Genomic DNA, 15,102 nt, shown 5'->3' on the forward strand with positions numbered 1-15,102 from the left:
CGTCCGTGCAGGTGCAGTGCAACGGAGCTAACCCGTGAGCCGTGATACACCATCTGAAGAGCAAAATTGGGAAGGAGCCATGTTTAACGATTTCCTGGAGTGCGGGAGTCTAGGATATAAAATGTGTGTCTCGTTTGTCGACGGCTTATCGGTGTGGTATGGGCTTCATCCTTTGATACGGCAACTCCGAGAAAAAAAAGGAAATGATTGCAGTGCTGATAAAGGAACAAGTATGTCACCAACCCTCAACAGAAGAGCTAGAATGTTGGCCTGGAGGCTTGCTTCGGTACAACCCCTTAATGTATAAGGACATTATGGTCATATGATAGCTAGCGCATGCCTGCGCCGCTTCGGGCCGTATACACGCGTCGCCCCGCATCACTAACGGCCGAACCGATGATTAAGCCGTTGGTCGAGCAGATGATTAGGTGACAGGAGAAATGAGCCCTCCCCCCTCCTCTCGCAGGACCGTCACCGCCGTTGGTTGCAATTTTCCTCTCAACGTCGCCCTTCATCTTGGTTTCGTCCGCTTCATCGAAGTTGTCGTCATCCGCATCATGCCGTCATCTGGCCTCCGTCCTCGTCGTCGCTGTCCTCAAACAGGCATGAGACACGTACCTCACGGCCTAGACCGGCGACATCGGCACCCGCCAAACCCTAGGTTTGTCTTCACCGAGTATGAGTCCTTGTACATAAAGTTGTCAGAATCGCGACTCAAGTCTTAGAATCTTACGACTTTACGATCCAAACCAGCCCCTCCAATTCTACGATTTTGCTAATCGAATCTAAGATTCTACGATCCTGATAGTTATGATTCTATGATTCACGATCCTACCAACGGAGCTCCGATCCGATTCAGAATCACGATTCTGACAACCTTGTAACATCTAGATTTATTTTGGACTGAGAAATAATTATATTTTATATTATACAATGTTCTTATTGAGTATTGAATTGAGGAACAAACAGGATTTACGGATGCGTTCTTCCACACGAGTAAGTGGTATGCTAGCGATACTGTCGGTTGTACACATTATGATAACGGTGATGAAGATGATTATAGGAGTGACAATGAATCTTGGTCGTCATACGATAATTTTCCTAAGGGGAACTTTCAAATGAAACATGATGGTGCTTGCAGTGAAAACGTAAGTTTGCGACGACTTGAGGGGGTTACGGGCACGGCGAGGCGCGCGGTGGGGTCGTCGGTGTGCTGGGTTGGTCGGGGTACGGCTCCTGGCTTGTAAATCAGTTAAAACAAAATGGACGGCGTCATATGTAACTATTGTGCATGAAATAAATCTCTTACGAGGCCGGTTGCCCACAGTGCACGCAAGCTCGACAGGTGATGGATTCAAGACCGCGACGAGACGGTAGGCTCACGGCGGGACAATGGGATGGCACGTCAATATACCAGGTTTTTGGAGGAAGGTGGGTGACGAGATGGCGGCAAGATTGTCGTGGGGCGGAATATGTGGGCGGCGAGATGAAGACCAGAAAGTGGTGGGGCGGAAGGCGGGCTGCGAGATTGCGATGGGGAGGCTAGTGAAGGCGGACGGCGAGATCGCGGTGGGGCGGCTAGCTAGGGTGGGTGGCGTGATCGCGGTGGGGCGGCTAGGGTGGGGGCAGATGGCAGGCGTCTAAGGCGAGCGACGTGATCGTGCGCATGCACGCGCGCAAATCGCGTGATATATTCCCTGGTCCAAGTCTATCGCGTTGTCCCCACACCTGAGTTAGTGCCACACGACGTGTCAGTTCACGCCGTTTGCCCCGTGCAGAATGAATTAGTCTCACCTTGCCCTGGCCATATGGTTTTGACCTCCTTAAATATGAAATTACTTCAATTATTATAAGCGTCGGTGTTCATTAAACTCTACTTCGGGGATATGGAGGACCATTATGAATCTTTATCTGTACCTAACAGATGAAGGCTCATGATGGTTCTGCATATTCTCGAAGTAGAGAATAGTGATGACTGATGTATTTTTTACACTGTAATATTTTTTTGTATTCCAAAACACTGGTCAAACGTGACGCAACGTCCATGCACGCACTCAAATTTCTTTGACACGCTGGCATCACCATCGCAAGCATATACCTAAGTTTTCAACCATTTTCTACATTGTATGCATTTTCTATGTTTTTCAGGGGAAAAAACCCTAAAACATGTTGGGGAACTACGCATGGGAAACAAAAAAAATTCTACGCTCACCAAGATCAATCTATGGAGATCAACATCTACGAGAGGAGGAATTCATCTAAATACCCTTGTAGATCGCTAAGCGGAAGCGTTGAGAAACGCGATTGATGTAGTCGAACATCCTCGCGATCCAATCAGGATCCGTCCCACGATCCAATCACGAATGTCCCAATCAAGTGCCGAATGGACAGCACCTCCGCGTTCAACACACGTACAGCTTGATGACGTCTTCACCACCTCGATCCAGCGAGCGTGGATGAAGTAGTAGCTAAGTTCTCCGGCAGCACGATGGCGTGGTGACGGTGGTGATGGTGCGATCTTGCCAGGGCTTCATTAAGTGATGTCGCGATCACGACGACCGAGAATTACTATGAGAGAGAGAGGTATGGCCCCGCCAAGCAATTGTCTGTTGGCTGCCTTCCTCTCCCTCTCTATTTATAGAAGTAACGGGTAGGTAGGGCTCAGCCTTGGTCCCTCCTCCAAGGGAGCTGGACACCCTAGGGAGGACTCCTCCTCCACCAAACCCTTGGGCGCATGGGCCCTATAGTGGTCGGTTGCCCAGCCCACCAGGGGTTGGTGCGCCACCCATGTGGCCCCGCGGGGTGGGTGGGACCCTCCCGGTGGACCCCCGGAACCGTTCCGGCACTCCTGATACAATATCGAAAACACCCCGAAATATTTCTCGAACTTGAATACCACTTTCCGGTATATAAATCTTTATCTCCAGACTATTCCGGAGCTCCTCGTGACGTTTGGAATCTCATCCTGGGCTCCGAATTTTTTTGGTCACCAACATATATAACTCAACAATACCAAAATCGTCACCGGACGTTAAGTGTGCAGACCCTGCGGGTTCGAGAACTATGCATACATGACCGAGACACCTCTACAGTCAATAACCAATAGTGGATCCTAGATTCCCATATTGGTTCCCACATATTCTACGAATATCTATATCTGTCGAACCAACGATGTCAAGTATTCAGCTAATCGTGTATGCAGTTCCCTTTGTCCATCGGTATATTACTTGCCTAAGACTCGATCGTCGGTATCTCCATACCTTGTTCAATCTCATTATCGGCAAGTCTCTTTACTTGGTCCATAATACAAGGTATTGCTTGCAAGATTGTTGTGATGTTGTATTACCGAGTGGCCCCCGAGATACCTCTTCGTCATACAGAGTGACAAATGCCAGTCTTGATCCATGCCAACTCCATAGACACCCTCGGAGATACCTGTAGAGCATCTTTATAGTCACCCAGTTACGTTGCAACGTTTGATACACACAAGGCATTACTCCGGTGTTAGTGAGTTGCGTGATCTCATGCTCATAGGAACAGATACATTGACATGCATAAAGTAATAGTAGTAAACTGGATACAATCAAACGCTATGCATAACTACTTTATTATTTCCTCTAGGGCATATTTCCAACAGTCTCCCACTTGCACTAGAGTCAATAATCTAGTATTACATGGTAATGGATCTAACACCCATAGAGTTCTTGTGTTGATCATGTTTTGCTCGTGGAAGAGGTTTAGTCAAAGGAACTGCAACATTCAGATCCGTATGTACTTTGCAAATGTTTATGTCCTCCTCCTTGATATAATCACAGATGGCATTGAAGTGGTGCTTTATGTGTCTTGTCCTTTTGTGAAACCTTGGTTCCTTGGCTAGAGCAATGGCACCAGTGTTGCCACAAAATAGGTTTGTTGGATCCAGTGCACTAGGCACAACTCGAAGATCGGTCACGAATTGCTTCATCGAGACACCTTCCTTTGTTGCTTTCGAAGCAGCTATGTACTCCACTTCACATGTATAATCAGCTACCACGCTTTGCTTGGAACTGCACTAGCTTACCGCTCCACCATTTAGAATTAATACGTATCCGGTTTGGGTCTTAGAGTCATACGAATCTGTATCAAAGCTAGCATCGATGTAACCCATTACGATGAGCTCTTGATGACCTCCATAAACGAGAAACATCTCCCTAGTCCTTTTTAGGTACTTAAGGATATTCTTGACCATTGTCCAGTGTTCCACTCTTGGATCACTTTTAAACCTTCCGACCATACTTATGGCAAGCCTGACATATGGTCTTGTGCACAGCATCGCATACATAATAGAGCCTATGACTGAAGCATGGGGAATGACACTCATCTTCTCTCTATCCTCTGTAGTCGCTGGGCATTGAGTCATACTCAACTTCACACCATGTAGGACAGGCAAGAACCCCTTCTTGGACTGATCCATTTTGAACTTCTTCAAAACCTTATCAAGGTATGTGCTTTGTGAAAGTCCAATTAAGCATCCTGATCTATCCCTATAGATATTTATGCCTAATATGTATGCATATTCTCCAAGGTCTTTCATTGAAAAACTCTTGTTCAAATATATGTTCACGCCTTCCAAAAATTCTATATTGTTTCCAATCAGCAATATGTCATCCACATATAATATTAGAAACGCTATAGAGCTCCCACTCACTTTCTTGTAAATACAAGCTTCTGCCAAAACTTGTATATACCCAAACACTTTGGTCACCTCATTAAAGAGAATATTCCAACTCCGAGGTGCTTGCACCAGTCCATAAATGGATCGCTAGAGCTTGCATACCTTGTCAGTATTCTCTAGATTGATAAAACCTTCCGGTTGCATCATATACAACTCTTCCTTAAGGAAACCATTAAGGAACGCTGTAATCGAAAAATGCAGCTATTGCTAACATGATTCTAACAAACTTAAGCAACTCTATGGGTGAGAAAGTCTCATTGTAGTCAACTCCTTGAACTTGTGAAAACCCCTTTGCAACAAGTCGAGCTTTATAGACGGTAACATTACCGTCCGCGTCAGTATTCCTCTTAAAGATCCATTTGTTCTAAATAGCCTTTCGACCTTCAGGTAATACTTCCAAAGTCCATACTTTGTTTTCATACATGGATCCTATCTCGGATTTCATGGCCTCTAGCCATTTGTTGGAATCCAGGCCCACCATTGCTTCTCCATAGCTCGTAGGTTCATCGTTGTCCAACACCATGACTTCTAAGACGGGATAACCGTACCACTCAGGAGCAGTACATGTCCTTGTCGACCTACGACGTTCGGTAGTAACTTGATCTGAAGCTTCATGATCACAATAATCATCTTCCTCTTCAACTGGAGTAGGCACCACACGAACACTTTCGTCTGCCGCGCTACTCTCTAGTTCAAGTGACGGTTCAATAACCTCATCAAGTTTGACCACCCTTCCACTCAACTCTTTCGAGAGAAACTCTTTCTCGAGAAAGGATTCGTTCTTAGCAACAAACACTTTGCCCTTGGATGTGAGATAGAAGGTATACCCAACTGTTTACTTTGGGTATCCTATGAAGACGCACTTATCCACTTTGGATTCAAGCTTATCAGGCTGAAGCCTTTTGACTAAGCATCACAGTACCAAACTTTAAGAAGTGACAATTTAGGTTCCTTGCCAAACCATAATTCATACGGTGTCGTCTCAACAGATTTCGATGGTGCCCTATTTAAAGTGAATGCGGCTGTCTCCAATGCATAACCCCAAAACGACAGTGGCAAATCGGTAAGAGACATTATAGAATGCACCATATCTAATAAGGTACGATTACGACATTCAGACACACCATTACATTGTGGTGTTCCATGTGGCGTGAGCTGTAAAACTATTCTGCACTGTCTTAAGTGCATGTCAAACTCATAACTCAGATATTCTCCTCCTCAGTGAGATCGTAGGAACTTAATCTTGTTGTTATGATGATTCTCAACTTCACTCTCAAATTGCTTGAACTTTTCAAATGTTTCCGACTTGTGCTTCATTAAGTAAATATATTCGTATCTACTTAAATCATCGGTGAAGGTGAGAAAGTAATGATATCCATGGCACGCCTTAATATTCATTGGACCGCACACATCAGTATGTATGATCTCCAACAAGTCACTTGCCCGTTCCATTGTATCGGAAAACGGGGTTTTAGTCATCTTGCCCATCAGGCATGGTTCACATGTGTCAAGTGATTCAAAATCAAGTAACTCCAAAAGTCCATTAGCATGGACCTTCTTCATGCGCTTTACACCAATATGACCTAAGTGGCAGTGCCACAAGAAAGTTGTACTATGATTATCCACTCTACATCTTTTGGCATTAATGTTATAAATATGTGTATCATTACTATTGAGATTCAACAAGAATAAACCATTCACGTTGGGTGCATAACCATAAAATATATTACTCATATAGATAGAACAACCATTATTCTCTGATTTATATGAGTGCATTAAACAAGATCCACATATAATGTTGATGTCTACTACACAACTTGTTCTTGTGGACTCGTGTTGGGCCTCCAAGCGCAGAATTTTATAACACAGTAGCAAATTTCCCTCAAGTGGATGACCAAAGGTTTATTAATGCGTGGGAGGCGTAGGATGAAGATGGTCTCTCTCAAACAACCCTACAACCAAATAATAAAAAGTCTCTTGTGTCCCCAACACACCAAATACAATGGTAAATTGTATAGGTGCACTAGTTCGGCGAAGAGATGGTGATACAAGTGTAGTAATGATAGTAGATATTGATTTTTATAATCTGAAAATATAAAAACAGCAAGGTAGCAAGTAACAAAAGTGAGCGTAAACGGTATTGTAATGCTTGAAAATGAGGCCTAGGGTTTGTACTTTCGCTCATGCAATCTCTCTACAATGCTAATATAATTGGATCACATAATAATCCCTCAACGTGCAATGAAGAATCACTCAAAAGTTCCTATCTAGCGGAGAACATAAGAAGAAATTGTTTGTAGGGTACGAAACCACCTCAAGGTTATTCTTTCCAATCAATCTTTCCAAGAGTTCGTACTAAGATAAATAGTTACCCTTTCCGATCGGTCTATCAAGATTTCATACTAAAATAACACCATGAAAAATTCTGATTCATAATACTCAATCCAACACAAAGAACTTCAAGGAGCACACCAAGATTTCTACCGGAGAACATAGTATGAAAATGTGCAATCAACCCCTATGCCTAGATTACCCCAATGTCACCTCGGGAATCCACGAGTTGATGCCACGACATATATCAAGTGAATCACTTGAATACCCCAATGTCACTATGGGTATCTGCATGCAAGACATATATTATGTGCTCTCAAACCTGAATGTTCAATCCAACATCACAAAGATCTTAAAGTGAAAGATTCAATTCATCACAATAATAGTATGAGACCAACACCATATGATCCAACTATATTAACAAGGCCCGTGATATATCAAGATCATGACATCTCAAGAACACGAGAGAGAGAGAGAGATTAAACACATAGCTACTGGTACAAACTCTCAGTCCCGAGGGTGGACTACTCCCTCCTCGTCATGGCCTCCGCCGGGATGATGAAGATGGCCACCGGAGATGATTTCCCCTCTCCGGCAGGGTACTGGAACGTCTCCAGATTGGTTTTTCATTGATACAGAATCCTGCAATGACGGAACTTCTTGTCTAGGGTTATTTCTGGAGGTTTCTATATTTATAGGACTTTTGGTCATTGGAATCATGCCAAGATGGGCCACGAGGTGCCCACTAGATACCAGGCCGCGCTAGGGGAGGTTGTTCTGCCCTAATGTCTCGTGGGCACCACGAGGGCCCCACTGGTGGTTCTTTGCTCCAGTATTTATCTTTTCCTCAAAAATCCGTCAAAAAGTTTTGTCCAATTTCGAGAACTTCCATTTCTGCACAAAAAAACGCCACGGTAGTTCTGCTGAAAACAGTGTCAGTCCACGTTAGTTTTAAAAAACATATAAAGTGCAGCAAAACCATATAAAAGTATTGTAAACATAGTCAAACATGGCATGAATACTTTGAAAAATCTCGATACGATGGAGACGTAACAAATGTTCATGCTCAACACATGCACCAAATAACAATTATTTAGGTTCATAACTAATCCCGATGGTAATCGAAGAGCTAGCGTGCCGACGGCGTTCACATCAACCATGGAACCATTTCCCACATGCATCATCACTCTGTCCTTTGCTAGCCACCGTTTATTCTGTAGTTCCTGTTTTGAGTTACAAATATGAGCAACTGAACCGGTATCATATACCTAGGCACTACTATGAGAGATAGTAAGGTACACATCAATGACATGTATATCAAATATACCTTTGTTGATGTTGCCAGCCTTCTTATCGGCCAGATACTTGGGGCAATTCCGCTTCCTATGGCCAGTTCCCTTGAACTAAAAGCACTCAGTCTTAGGCTTGGGGCTAGCCTTGGGTTTCTTCATGGGAGCGGCGACTGACTTGTCGTTCTTCTTGAAGTTTCCCTTCTTCTTGTCCTTGCCTTTCTTGAAACTAGTGGTTTTATTTACCATCAACACTTGATGCTCCTTTTTGATTTCTACTTCTGCGACTTTCAGCTTCGCGAATAGCTTGGAGATTGACTTGTTCATTCCTTGCATATTATAGTTCATCACAAAACTCTTGTAGCTAGGTGGCAGTGATTGAATAACTCTGTCAGTGACCCTCTCGGGTGGAAGCTCATCTCCGAGTTAAGTCAAATGGTTGTAGTACCCAGACATTCTGAGTATATGTTCATTGATAGAACTGTCCTCGTCCATCTTGCAAGCAAAGAATTTATCGGACGTCTCATACCTCTCAATTCAGGAATTAGCTTCAAAAACTAACTTCAACTCTTGTAACATCTCATATGCTCCATGGCGTTCAAAACGCCTTTAAAGCCCCGATTCCAAGCCATACAGCATGGCTCACTAAACTATTGAGTAGTCATTTGTGCACGCCTGCCAGACGTTCACAACATCTGCAGACGCCGCTAGAGGGGGTGCTGTCTCAAGCGGTGCATCAAGGACATAAGCCTTTTGCGAAGCCGTGAGGATAATCCTCACATTACGGACCCAGCCTGCATAGTTGCTTCCATCATCTATCATCTTAGCTTTCTCTAGGAACGCATTAAAATTCAGGGGAACTACTGCGCGAGCCTTTGATCTACAACATAATTTGCAAAGACAACTTAGACTACGTTCATGATAATGGGTTCAATTAGTCATATTACTTAAGAACTCCCACTCAAGTTGACATCCCTTAAGTCGTTTGAGTGTGACATGATCCAAATTCACCAACTCAAGTCTAATCATCACGTGAGATGAGGTGGTTTCAATGGTGAACATCTCCATGTTAATCATGTCTACTATATGACTCATGTTCGACCTTTCGGTCTCCTGTGTTCCGAGGCCATGTATGTACATGCTAGGCTCATCAAGTTTAACCCAAGTGTTGTGCATGTGCAAAACTGGCTTACACCCGATGTATGTGAACGTAGAGTCTATCACACCCGATCATCGCGTGGTGCTTCGAAACATCGAACTATCGCAGCGGTGCACACTTGGGGAGAACACAATTTTATCTTGAAGTTTAAGTGAGGGATCATCTTATAATGTTGTCGTCATCCTAAGCAAAATAAGATGCATAAAAGGATTAACATCACATGCAAATCATAATAGTGACATGATATGGCCATCATCATCTTGTGCTTCTCATCTCCATCTCCAAAACACCGACATGATCTCTATCATCACCGGCATGACACCATTGTAGTGCCCCAAGTGTAAAGCCTTCCCTTTTGTAACCTTCCATGTGGGACCAACTTGACATTGTTATGTGAGAGGTCCTTTTGCATGTATAATTTCATGTGCCCTTATGTCTTCATTGCATGCATGCATACCTTATGATTCGTGCCATGTCTTGCCCTTGTGTTGCTTTGTGTTTTCAAGAGATGTGTGTGGATACCTTGTGATATCATGTGATCATGTGTGTTGATGTGTTGGTAGGGTTAGATGCATAGCATATGGTGGCTTCAAATTGGTTCATTTCCATTTGCTCTCTTTCCATCTCAAGTTCAAAATTCCACCTTTATATCCCTGTTTTAAAAATATCTTTTGTTTAGGGAATATTGTGGAGATGTTGGGGTGCCAGATTTGGTGATTTGTAGAGTGTCCTATAGGTGCAAGTAATCACAAAATAGATAATACAATTGTTGTTTTATAATTATTTAGTTGCTTCAAAAATACCATTTGTATTTTATTTAAATAGGTTATTTATTTTCATGACCAGGGACATTTTTAGTTTGATTTTTCCCACCACAGATAGCCATGTGTCTATTTTTCTTTCTCTGGGTTTCTTTTATTAGGAAAACAGTCCAGAGAGCCTTTTCTTTATCTGTCGCACTAGTTGGGCCTCCTCCCACCTAGTCGGCCCGCTTCTCTCTTGTCTCTCGCAGCCCGGCGTCGTGTCCTGTTGACGGCATCCTGTTCGCCTCCTTCCTCCGTCAGTGTTCCTCTCTAGCGGGTTTAGAGCAACGGCGTCTGACGGCGTCACGGACGTCGAGGAGCAACCCTCGCCCCTCCCCTCCATAAAAGGAACCCCCTGGCGTCCGTGCAGATAGGGTTTCCCCTCTCACGCCGCCACCTCCATTCCCTCTCCATCTCTCTGTCTGTCGAAGCGCACCAGGTAAGGGAAGGGCTCCTCCGCCATGGCCGTGGGTTGAGGTGCTCCTCGCCATCGCATCCGAGCCTCTTCTTCCCCTCTGATGACTCGGCGAGCACGCGGGAACATCCAGGGATCCATCCCTGCGGCTAGGTCGACGAGAGCGGCCCTGCATCCTCTTCTCCACGACGGCGACACCCTTCCCCGACGAGCAAACCAGATCGGCGGCCTCCTCTTCTTCCCCTGCTTCCTCTCCGTCCACCGCCGAGTTCTTCTTCCGTTGGGTGAGCAGGTCCCTCTCTTACCCCTTCCCTGTCGTAGTTCTTCGAGTAGGAGCCATAGGTCGCCGACGAGTTGCTTCCCTGGCGCCGGCGCCGCCGCGCACCGTAGCTAGGCCGCTGTTGTTCTTCTCGAGCGGAAGTAGCATGGGGAATGGAACCGTGCGAGCGTAGGCGTCCTCCCATCAACAAGTCGTTGCTCGATTTGATCTGTGCCGCCGGCGGGATAGTTCCCCTGTTCCGGCCGCCGTGTTCCTCCTGTGTATCTCGAAGGGGGAATGCTCAAAAGGGGTTATGCCCCTTCTGTGTCATAATCCTTGCCCGTAGCGTAGTGGTACCGCTCGTTGTGTGCCTGTTGGAAGGCGTGGGTTCGAATCCCCCTCGGCACCCCTTTTATTTTGCACTGCGTGGGTTATGCCCCTTCTCTGTCATAATCCTTTTTATTTTTTTGTTGCAATGCATATCTATTTTGCTATGTTTTGCTTGCATAGTTGCTGCAAATGCTTGGTCTCATGTGGGTATTTTTATTCACTCACATCTGCATGTTGTTCCTAGTGTTTGATGCTAGCAAGAGTAGAGTGCATGGGTAGATTTAACTTGGTAGAAATTTATGTGTAGGTTGCTTGCATATGTGAGTAGTGAGCTAGATGCCATGTATCGTGGGTGTGATTAGTTGTGTGTGTTGCACTAGGCTGTAGCATGTATGTGAGTGTGTTTCTCATGTATACCATTGGGTGTTGAGCTCTTGCCCTAGCTTGTGCAAGGTTGTGTTGTATGTGTGTAGGTAGTGCACACATGTGGTACCTAGTAGATGTGTGAATGTGTTGTTTCCATGATCATTAGCATAGTGGTTGTTCCCTTTGTGTTGCTCTTGGGATCAAGTGCTTGTGGTGTGGTTTTGTGGTGATGTATGTGTGTGGAGAAAAACAGCCCCACTTGCAACGTGTGCACCTCCTCATGTTAATATGAGAGAGGGCATGATGTGTGTGTGTGTGGGTGATCTAGTGAGAGAAGTGGTTGTGATGTTGATGTGCATGACACACACATGGGGTTCAAACCCTCATGTCCATATTGTCTTTGTGCACATTAACATAGCTATGTGGTAGTTGATCTAGTGTGTGCACATGAAATGTTGCACTATTCAATTTGTAGGAATCTATGTAGTTTTCCACTAAGTCCCTGAGAACTGGTGTTTTTGGGCACGTTTGCAGCCTTATAACTTTCTGTGATTAATTCCTTTTTGTGTGTTTATTGCTTGTGCTTGTATTATTCTTGGCTAGCTACAGCCACATATATTATTTGTCATAGTTGGGTGGTTGTAGGTGCTTTGCATGTAGCTCACAAAGTGCTATGATGCAGTTTATGGCAGATTGTGTACTTTTGTCATTTTGATGTTTGTGAGTGCTTAGTTGATGTTGTGGTGTTCTTCTTTGCTCCACCCCATCCATGAAGGTTTGTTTTATGCCTTGGCAACCTGGGAATACCAGATTTGTGCCATTTGAGTGTCTGGTGATGATTTTGACACGTAGGGCTTCATATCTTGTTTCGTTGATTCCCGTTGATCCGTAGCTCTGATTGTAATGTTCTTTATATGCTTTTTCATCTTTTTATCGAGACGCATATGATCATGTCATTCTCATGCATGTCGTCATAGATTAGGATGCAGTTCTGTCCAGGAACATGCATTCACTACTTATGCTTGTCTTAGTGGTGGAAATGGTGTTGCATGCTCATATTCATCTCATGCATCATGTGCTTGTTGCATCTTGAGGTGCTGTTGTTCATTGGATGTTATTCTTATGTTGGGTAGCACCGGGATCGAAGAACGAATACGTGGGGTCAGGAGAGTACGTGCAGGGCAATCAAGAACCATTCCAAGCGGAGGATATCACAGGCAAGATGATATGACCTTGATTCCATCTCTAGACTTGTTATGCTAGATTACGTTTCCTTGTCATATGCTCGCTGCCTACCACTGAACTATTTGCCTCTTGATATGCCATGAACCCAAACACTGATCCCTTCCTAGCAAACTTGAATGGCTAAGTAGGCTTTGCTCAGCTACTAATGTTAGCGTTGCTAGATGCAGGTGCTTTGACTCATGTGATAACATGAGCTTGATATCATTATCTTAAATTCTGTTATTTAATTAATGCACCTATATACTTGGTAAGTAATGGAAGACTTAGCCTTTTGTCGGGTGCTTTGTTCCGTTATTGCTGCCATAGTTACCGACTACCGGTGTTTGATTCCATATTGATCGCTCCTAACACGTTCGGGGTTGTTATGGGGACCCCCTCGATAAATCGCGTAGTGTTAAGGCTTGTCCGGCAGGACCCAACATTGGTGTTAATTTGCTAATCACTTAATAATAATCTGCATAGGGAATGGCCTACCCGAGGAATTTAATCAACAACCCGGGCCAGTGCTCCTCATGAATGTTAGTACAAACTAGAGCACCGTGCGGGGCCATCCCAGGGCAACTCGGGAGATTTCTCTGGCCACTGTACGCTTCGCTTATCCGGCGTCTTATCAGGGTCGTCGACACGTCGGGAGGTCCTGCTAGTCTTGCCTTACCTTAGCGATATATCTTGTGTATAGGAATCCCGGTGAAGCTTTGGTTCTCCGCAGAGTTGAGGTTTTCCTCTAAGGAATCCGATGAGACCACGAGATTCCTGATAGAGGATTACTTTGCGGCCTGTGTACGTTTGTGATGGACTAGTTGGAGCACCCCTGCAGGGTTTAATCTTTCGGAAAGCCGTGCTCGCGGTTATGTGGCAACTTGGAATATTTTGTTAACATCCGGTATTAGATAACTTAAACATAAGCTAATAAAATTGCCAACTGTGTGCGTAACGATGACTGTCCCCTCGAAGATCTCTCTTCGATCGGGAACACGGTGGGGTTATGATTGACGTAGGTAGGTGTTCAGGATCACTTAGTGATCAAGTATTCTCGACCGCTAGTATAGTCCACCTTCATAAATGTTCTATGTAAGTTAGCCACCATGTCAAGCTTAGGATGCTGCAACCTTAAACAATCTATCCTATCCAACCTAATAACTTGACTAGTTCTAGCACCGAGGTCATAGATTGTTGAGTCCCCGTGGCTCACAGATTCCTTCACAACACCAAAAGGTTTAGGTACCCCAGAGACAGATGATCCCGACGGCATGCAGCTGGCGTGGCAGTACGACGAGGAGACCGACCTCCTGTACGTGAACTATCCAGAAGATTGAGGCGTGGTCGTGATCGTGGGCCAGCAGGCAGGGTAGCATAGCATTTTCTCTTGTTTTGTAGTCCGTAGCGGAACTACTTTGATTGTATGTGTGATGTACTCTGATATATTTATGAGAAGGCAATTGAACCCCTGATTGTCTATCTTTATTATTTTATATGTGTTGTGTTACCTGTTTGCGAGACGCTTAGATGCGCTCCTTTCCGATTCGGGGCCTCGGTCCCCAGATCGGAAAGGACCGCATCTTGATTGTTACAAGTTGGTAATCAGAGCCTTACGACCATAGGAGCCTTTGTGTGATCATACTTGGCCGAGTCGAGTCTAGTAAAATGTTTTGAGTCTTAGTTATATCGGAGAGTAGGATTCTTTTTTCTCCTCTTCCATGCTCTGGTGAGGTTCCCGTCTTAGGAAATCTTTAATTCTACTCCTCTTCTTGCTTAATTTTTTTAGGATCACGCGGGTATTTGTGAAATCTATATGATTTCGATGTGACGGAGTCCTGTCTTGGTGCCTCCTATCTGCTTTAAGTTTCTTCCGGGGAGTTGAGCTCCACGGGATTCTTGCGCACATCGCCATCATTCATATTTCTGAGTATCTAAGAACGAAGGATGTTCGTTATTGCTTCAATACTGGTAGTGTCGAGATAACCCCGATGTCCCAGTACTGGTGCAGATTGTTCGGGAGTACTGCCATACTTAGTATCGTTGTGATCATGAGGGTCTGTGGTAGATGAAAGTCTGAGATGTTGGTTGTGTGTTGACGGATGTGATACAGGTGATGGGTTAGTATAGGAGTTGTGTGATATTACTCCTTGTATCCGTGTACCAGATTGCATGACCAGTTATTTCGGGAATTCATAGGTGGGATATCAAGTAG

Source organism: Hordeum vulgare, chromosome 1H (genome assembly GCF_904849725.1).
Source record: "Hordeum vulgare subsp. vulgare chromosome 1H, MorexV3_pseudomolecules_assembly, whole genome shotgun sequence".
Classification (NCBI taxonomy): domain Eukaryota; kingdom Viridiplantae; phylum Streptophyta; class Magnoliopsida; order Poales; family Poaceae; genus Hordeum; species Hordeum vulgare.